Source organism: Triticum urartu, unplaced genomic scaffold (assembly GCF_056163025.1).
Source record: "Triticum urartu cultivar PI428250 unplaced genomic scaffold, HENAU_Tu73 scaffold1208, whole genome shotgun sequence".
NCBI lineage: Eukaryota > Viridiplantae > Streptophyta > Magnoliopsida > Poales > Poaceae > Triticum > Triticum urartu.
The window spans coordinates 6,833-15,000 of record NW_028259674.1 but is presented as its reverse complement, the minus strand read 5'-3'; positions in this window follow the sequence as shown (position 1 = coordinate 15,000).

Sequence of the window (8,168 nt, the reverse complement as noted above, 5' to 3'; positions counted from 1 at the left end):
ACTTAGTAAGTCTATTTTGTACAAGAGCCCCTCCTATCTGATAGAAAAGGGTCCCATGATCCCGAGCCGATCTTACCTTGGCTCGCAAACCCCAAGTTTGTCTATGAAGAGCTAATCTAATTGTATTTTTTTCTAGAATGGATTTCTTATGTGGAATACTAATGGATAGGGCTTCGTTGCTAAGTGCTACAAGATCTAGTGCACTGGAACTCGTGGTTATGGACCCGAATCCTTTAGTATGGAACATTGTCTTTTCCAAGTAAAAACCCCTAGTATATGAAAGAATGAAAAGGTGCTTTCGTTCTTGTGGAATAAGAAGCCCTCGTACCTTAATGAAAGGAAAATCGTAATTTTTCGTTAGGTATTTGACCAAATAGGATCGTCCAGTTCCTACAGAACCTATCACTAAAATACCCGATAGGGCTAAGCGGAACGAAAAGGGTTTTCCATGAGATGGTAAATGAAAACGATTAGTCCCACACGAGGTTTGGGAATAAGTGATTGTCTGATAATGAGCAAGGAATATACGTCTTTCTGCTAAAGAGGATCTATTAAACTCATAATTCATTAGATCCTTGTTATCAATGCCAACTAGGTATCATAAGTAAATGGATCCCGGTTGTTCAATCCTTTGATAACCAAGGTCATTCTTTGCTAAAGAGAAATGATCACTATGAGTCAGACTCAATAGAATTGGATCCATTCCAAATAGCGAGAATTAGGATTCTTGATCCCTCTCAATCTCTCTTTCAATTCGAGGATCCAGAGAGGTGTTTTCATAGTCATCTCCGAATATTTGCCATCTCGGAATATTTTCGATTTCATTTTTCTATGATATGTCTTTCTATATGAAAATTGGTTATTTACGATGTACGATGATCCCTGTTAAGCATCCATGGCTGAATGGTTAAAGCGCCCAACTCATAATTGGTAAATTTGCGGGTTCAATTCCTGCTGGATGCACACGAACGGGAACATTCCATAAGTCTATTGGAACTGGCTCTCTATCCATGGAATCTCATCCATCATCCATACATAACGAATTGGTATGGTATATTCATACCATAACATAAGAACAATAAGAACTCGAATTCTTATCGATACTGGAACTCAGAGCATAGGAGGGAAAGTCGATTTATGGATGGAATCAAATACGCAGTATTTACAGAAAAAAGTCTTCGTTTATTGGGAAAGAATCAATATACTTTTAATGTCGAATCGGGATTCACTAAGACAGAAATAAAGCATTGGGTCGAACTCTTCTTTGGTGTTAAGGTGGTAGCTGTGAATAGCCATCGACTACCTGGAAAAGGTAGAAGAATAGGACCTATTCTGGGCCATACAATGCATTACAGACGTATGATCATTACCCTTCAACCGGGTTATTCTATTCCACTTCTAGATAGAGAAAAAAACTAAAGGAGAATACTTAATAATACGGCGAAACATTTATACAAAACACCTATCCCGAGCACACGCAAGGGAACCGTAGACAGGCAAGTGAAATCCAATCCACGAAATAATTTGATCCATGGACGGCACCGTTGTGGTAAAGGTCGTAATTCCAGAGGAATCATTACCGCAAGGCATAGAGGGGGAGGTCATAAGCGCCTATACCGTAAAATAGATTTTCGACGGAATCAAAAAGACATATCTGGTAGAATCGTAACCATAGAATACGACCCTAATCGAAATGCATACATTTGTCTCATACACTATGGGGATGGTGAGAAGAGATATATTTTACATCCCAGAGGGGCTATAATTGGAGATACTATTGTTTCTGGTACAAAAGTTCCTATATCAATGGGAAATGCCCTACCTTTGAGTGCGGTTTGAACTATTGATTTACGTAATTGGAAGTAACCAATTAGGTTTACGACGAAACCTAGAAATCGATCACTGATCCAATTTGACTACCTCTACGGGATAGACCTCAACAGAAAACTGTTGAGTAACGGCAGCAAGTGATTGAGTTCAGTAGTTCCTCATAGAAAATTATTGGCTCTAGAGATATGGTAATATGGAGAAGACAAAATTGTTTGAAGCACGCACAGAACCGGAAGCGCCCCTTGTTTCAAAGAGAGGAGGACGGGTTATTCACATTTAATTTGATGGTCAGAGGCAAATTGAAAGCTAAGCAGTGGTAATTAAGACCCCCGGGGGAAAATAGGGATGTCTCCTACGTTACCCATAATATGTGGAAGTATCGACGTAATTTCATAGAGTCATTCGATCTGAATGCTACATGAAGAACATAAGCCAGATGACGGAACGCAGAGACCTAGGATGTAGAAGATCATAACATGAGCGATTCGGCAGATTTGGATTCCTTTCCTATATATCCACTCATGTGGTACTTCATCATATGATTCATATAAGATCCATCTGTCTAGAGATCGTCATATACATCTAGAAAGCCGTATGCTTTGGAAGAAGCTTGTACAGTTTGGGAAGGGGTTTTTTGAGAGAAAAGAAGAATCTACTTCAACCGATATGCCCTTAGGCACGGCCATGCATAACATAGAAATCACACGTGGAAGGGGTGGGCAATTAGCTAGAGCAGCAGGTGCTGTAGCGAAACTCATTGCAAAAGAGGGTAAATCGGCCACTTTAAGATTACCATCTGGGGAGGTCCGTTTAGTATCCCAAAACTGCTTAGCAACAGTCGGACAAGTGGGTAATGTTGGGGTGAACCAAAAAAGTTTGGGTAGAGCCGGATCTAAGTGTTGGCTAGGTAAACGCCCCGTAGTAAGAGGGGTAGTTATGAACCCTGTGGACCACCCCCATGGGGGCGGTGAAGGGAAAGCTCCCATTGGTAGAAAAAAACCCACAACCCCTTGGGGTTATCCTGCGCTTGGAAGAAGAACTAGGAAAAGGAAAAAATATAGCGATAGTTTTATTCTTCGTCGCCGTAAGTAAATACGTAACTAGGAATATGGAAAATTGCATTTTTGGAATTTGCAATAATGCGATGGTGCGAACGACGGGAATTGAACCCGCGCATGGTGGATTCACAATCCACTGCCTTGATCCACTTGGCTACATCCGCCCCTTATCCAGCTAAAGGATTTTTTTCTTTTTTCCATTGATCATTATTCTATTTATTCTGACCTCCGTACTTCGATCGAGATATTGGACATAGAATGCCACTCTTTAAAAAGGAAAAAAGGAGTAATCAGCTGTGACACGAAAAAAAACGAATCCTTTTGTAGCTCATCATTTATTGGCAAAGATAGAAAAGGTCAATATGAAGGAGGAGAAAGAAACAATAGTAACGTGGTCCCGGGCATCTAGCATTCTACCCACAATGGTTGGCCATACAATCGCGATTCATAATGGAAAGGAACATATACCTATTTACATAACAAATCCTATGGTAGGTCGCAAATTGGGGGAATTCGTGCCTACTCGGCATTTCACGAGTTATGAAAATGCAAGAAAGGATACTAAATCTCGTCGTTAACTGAATTCTGAATAGAAAGATTAAGAAGAAAAAAAGATTCAAAATAAAGACAGAAATACCCAATATCTTGCTAGAACAAGATATTGGGTATTTCTGTCTTCAAAAATTCTTATATGTTAGCAGAAAAACCTTATCCATTAATAGATGGAACTTCAACAGCAGCTAAGTCTAGAGGGAAGTTGTGAGCATTACGTTCGTGCATTACTTCCATACCAAGGTTAGCACGGTTGATGATATCAGCCCAAGTATTAATAACGCGACCTTGACTATCAACTACAGATTGGTTGAAATTGAAACCATTTAGGTTGAAAGCCATAGTACTAATACCTAAAGCAGTGAACCAGATTCCTACTACAGGCCAAGCAGCCAAGAAGAAGTGTAAAGAACGAGAGTTGTTGAAACTAGCATATTGGAAGATTAATCGGCCAAAATAACCATGAGCAGCCACAATATTATAAGTTTCTTCCTCTTGACCAAATTTGTAACCCTCATTAGCGGATTCATTTTCAGTAGTTTCCCTGATCAAACTAGAGGTTACCAAGGAACCATGCATAGCACTGAATAGGGAACCGCCGAATACACCAGCTACACCTAACATGTGGAATGGATGCATAAGGATGTTGTGCTCTGCCTGGAATACAATCATAAAGTTGAAAGTACCAGAGATTCCTAAAGGCATACCATCAGAAAAGCTTCCTTGACCAATAGGGTAAATCAAGAAAACAGCAGTAGCAGCTGCAACAGGAGCTGAATATGCAACAGCAATCCAAGGACGCATACCCAGACGGAAACTAAGTTCCCACTCACGACCCATATAACAAGCTACACCAAGTAAGAAGTGTAGAACAATTAGCTCATAAGGACCACCATTGTATAACCACTCATCAACAGATGCAGCTTCCCAAATTGGGTAAAAGTGCAATCCGATCGCCGCAGAAGTAGGGATAATAGCACCAGAGATAATATTGTTTCCATAAAGTAAAGAACCAGAAACAGGCTCACGAATACCATCAATATCTACTGGAGGGGCAGCGATGAAGGCGATAATAAATACAGAAGTTGCGGTCAATAAGGTAGGGATCATCAAAACACCGAACCATCCGATGTAAAGACGATTTTCAGTGCTAGTTATCCAGTTGCAGAAGCGACCCCACAGGCTTGTACTTTCGCGTCTCTCTAAAATTGCAGTCATGGTAAGATCTTGGTTTATTCAAATTGCAAGGACTCCCAAGCACACGTATTAACTAGAATATAGATAATAGAAGGCTTGTTATTTAACAGTATAACATAGACTATATACCAATGTCAACCAAGTCAGCCCAAAGATTAGCTATCCATATAACTAAATTAACCAAACCAATAATTTTGTATTTGTAAATGAAGTGAGTCAAAGTGAAAAACTTTGATGGGTCTTTTCTATATGGGTTGCCCGGGACTCGAACCCGGAACTAGTCGGATGGAGTAGATAATTCTTCCTTGTTACAATAGAGAAAAATCCCTCCCCAAATCGTGCTTGCATTTTTCATTGCACACGACTTTCCCTATGTAGAAATAGCCAATTTCTATTCCAAAGAGGAAGTTCTACTAATTTTTTTAATTAGTAAGTTGATTCACCTACTCTTTATTATAATAAAAAGAACATTTCAGAATGAAAAATAGAAAAGTTTTTTCTTGATCATTTATCAACCCTTTCCTGTTTCTTAATTTCGTCTAATGATTAATTAAGAGGGTTGACCAGGTCATTGATACGTATAATATCCAAATACCAAATACGCTCAGTGTGTGATCCACAGAAAGAAAAAAGAGTTGTTTTGGTGAACATCAAAGAAAAAACTTGCTCTTCTTCCATAAAAAATTCTTCTAAAAATGCCGAACCCAATCGTTGCATAAAAGTTCGTACCGTGCTTTTATGTTTACGAGCTAAAGTTCTAGCACATGAAAGTCGAAGTATATACTTTAGTCGATACAAAGTCCGTTTTTTCGAAGATCCACTATGATAATGAAAAAGATTTCTACATATCCGACCAAATCGATCAAGAATATCCCAATCTGATAAATCTGTCCAAATGGGTTTACTAATAGGATGCCCCGATCCAGTACAAAATTGAGCTTTTGATAAGTATCCTATGAGGAGAGTAGCGGGGACTATGGTATCGAATTTTTTCATTCGAGTATCTATTAGAAATGAATTCTCCAGCATTTGATTCCTTACTAACAAAGAACTTTTTTGTACACTTGAAAGGTACCCCATAAAATCGAAGCAAGAGTTTGCTAATTGGTTTATATGGATTCTTCGCGGCTGAGTCCAAAAACAGAAATAATATTGCCAGAAATTGATAAGGTAGCATTTCCATTTCTTCTTCAAAAAAAAAGTGCCTTTTGATGCAAGAATTGCCTTTCCTTGATATCGAACATAATGCATAAGAGGATCCATAAAGAACCATAGGGTTTTCCGAGAAAAACCAGGGTACATTATCCCAAAATGTTCCATCTTCCTAGAAAAGTGGATTCGTTCCAGAAAAGTTCCAGAAGATGCTAATGGTAAGCAAGAAGATTGTTTACGAAGAAACAACAAAAAAAATTCATATTCTGATACATAAGAGTTATATAGGAATTGAAATAGTCTTTTATTTTCTTTTTGAAAAAAAAAAATGGATTTCATTGAAGTAATAAAACTATTCCAATTCGAATAATAGTTGAGAAAGAATCGCAATAAATGCAAAGATGGAACATCTTGGATACGGTATTGAAGGAGTTGAACCAGGATTTCCAAATGGATAGGATAGGGTATTTCTATATGTGATAGATAATCCAAATGCAAAAATTTGTCTTCTAAAAAGGGAAATATTGAATGAATAGAGCGTAAATTCTGAAACTTTGGTATTTCTTTTTCTTTCAGACAAAAAAATTCCCGTAGCGAGAATGGGATTTCCACAACGATCGCAAACCCTTCAGATAGAATCTGAGAATAAAACTCAGAATAAAAATAATTTTTGTAATCCAATAATCGATCTTGGTTAGGATGATTAACCGAGTTATCCAAAAAATTCTGCTGATACATTCGAATAATTAAACGTTTCACAAGTAGTGAACTAAATTTCTTGTTATTACAACTAACAACTATTTCCACAGGTTCAGAACCATTTAATCCATAATGGTGGGCAAATGCATAAATATATTCCTGAAAGAGAAGTGGGTAGACAAAGTATTGTTGACGAGATTTATGTTTTTCTGAATACCCTTCGAATTTTTCCATTTGTATTTCTACTTGAATCAGAGAGAAGAAGCATTTCTCGGTTTATCGAATGATGATACATAGTGCAATATGGTCAGAACAGGGTGTTGCATTTTTAATACAAACCCTGGAAAGAAAGGGAGTCTAATCCACAGATCTTTTTCTGCTCCTTTTCTACCCAATTAGTTTATGTTTGTTCTAATTAAAAAAAAAGAACAGAACAAGTTTTTTATTTTTGCAGGCCAATCGCTCTTTTGACTTTGGAATACAGCCTCTTTATCAATATACTGCTTCTTTTACACATTCAATCCATAACATCCCTTATTCAATCCATAATCAAGAATAATTAGGATTTCTAAAAAAAAAAAGAAAAAATAAAGGGTCCACTCATAGGAAAACCCAACCTTTCCCCGCATCCGGCACTAATCTATTTTTAACGTCTAATTAGAGCGGGGAATCATTCCAATTAGGAAGTTCAGCTCGTTGCTTTTTATTTTACCAGAATTGGAGCCAGGCTCTATCCATTTATTCATTAGACCCAGAAAATCGTAATTTTGGATTCCATTCAAAAAAGATTGATTTTATTACGACATGCTATTTTTTCCATTCATTACCTTTGAGGATCAGTCGTGGTCTTCTAGACTCTACCAAGAGTCTGGACGAATTTGTTGTTTCATCCAAATGTGTAAAAGATCATAGTCGCACTTAAAAGCCGAGTACTCTACCATTGAGTTAGCAACCCAGATAAAAAAAGGATCTTAGATACGATCGAAATCCAAAAATCAATGGAATTACACCGCGCGCTTCTGTCAAAACATTGAACTAGCAAGACATCAAAAGATTTTTTTTATCGACCATGAAAAACACTCAAATGCCAAAACGAACAGGTCCGGTGAAATTCCACTAAAGTAAAGTTAAAAAAAGAGCGACCCTAATCACGATGGCCAAATTCTCCTTATTTTTAGCGATTTTTATTAACAAAAAATATATATTATAAAAAATATATATTATATTGTATGAGAATACATGCAAGAGGAACACCCTTATCATTTGAGCGAAGTGTAGGCGGAAAAATTGAATATGGAGTGAGGATAAAGAGACCCATCTATCTACAAATTCTATTTGTTCAATAGACCTTTGTCAATGGAAATACAATGGTAAGAAAACAAATTAGATAGAAAAAGTAAATAAAATAGGGGCTTATGTTGGATTGGCACGATATAATATAAATCCAAATAGGATTAAAAAAGAGGTAAATTGTGTCTAAATAATTAGACAACTAGGAATACTAATAATCTTCTCCTATCCTATTTTTTGATTCATTTAGTTCTTCAATTAACTCAAAGTTCTTTCTTTTTCTTTAAAGAATTCTGCCTTCCTTAAAATATCATAAACAGTTCTTGTTGGTTGAGCACCCTTTTCAAGGAAATAGAGAATAGCTGGAACATTTAAACAAGTTTGATTCTT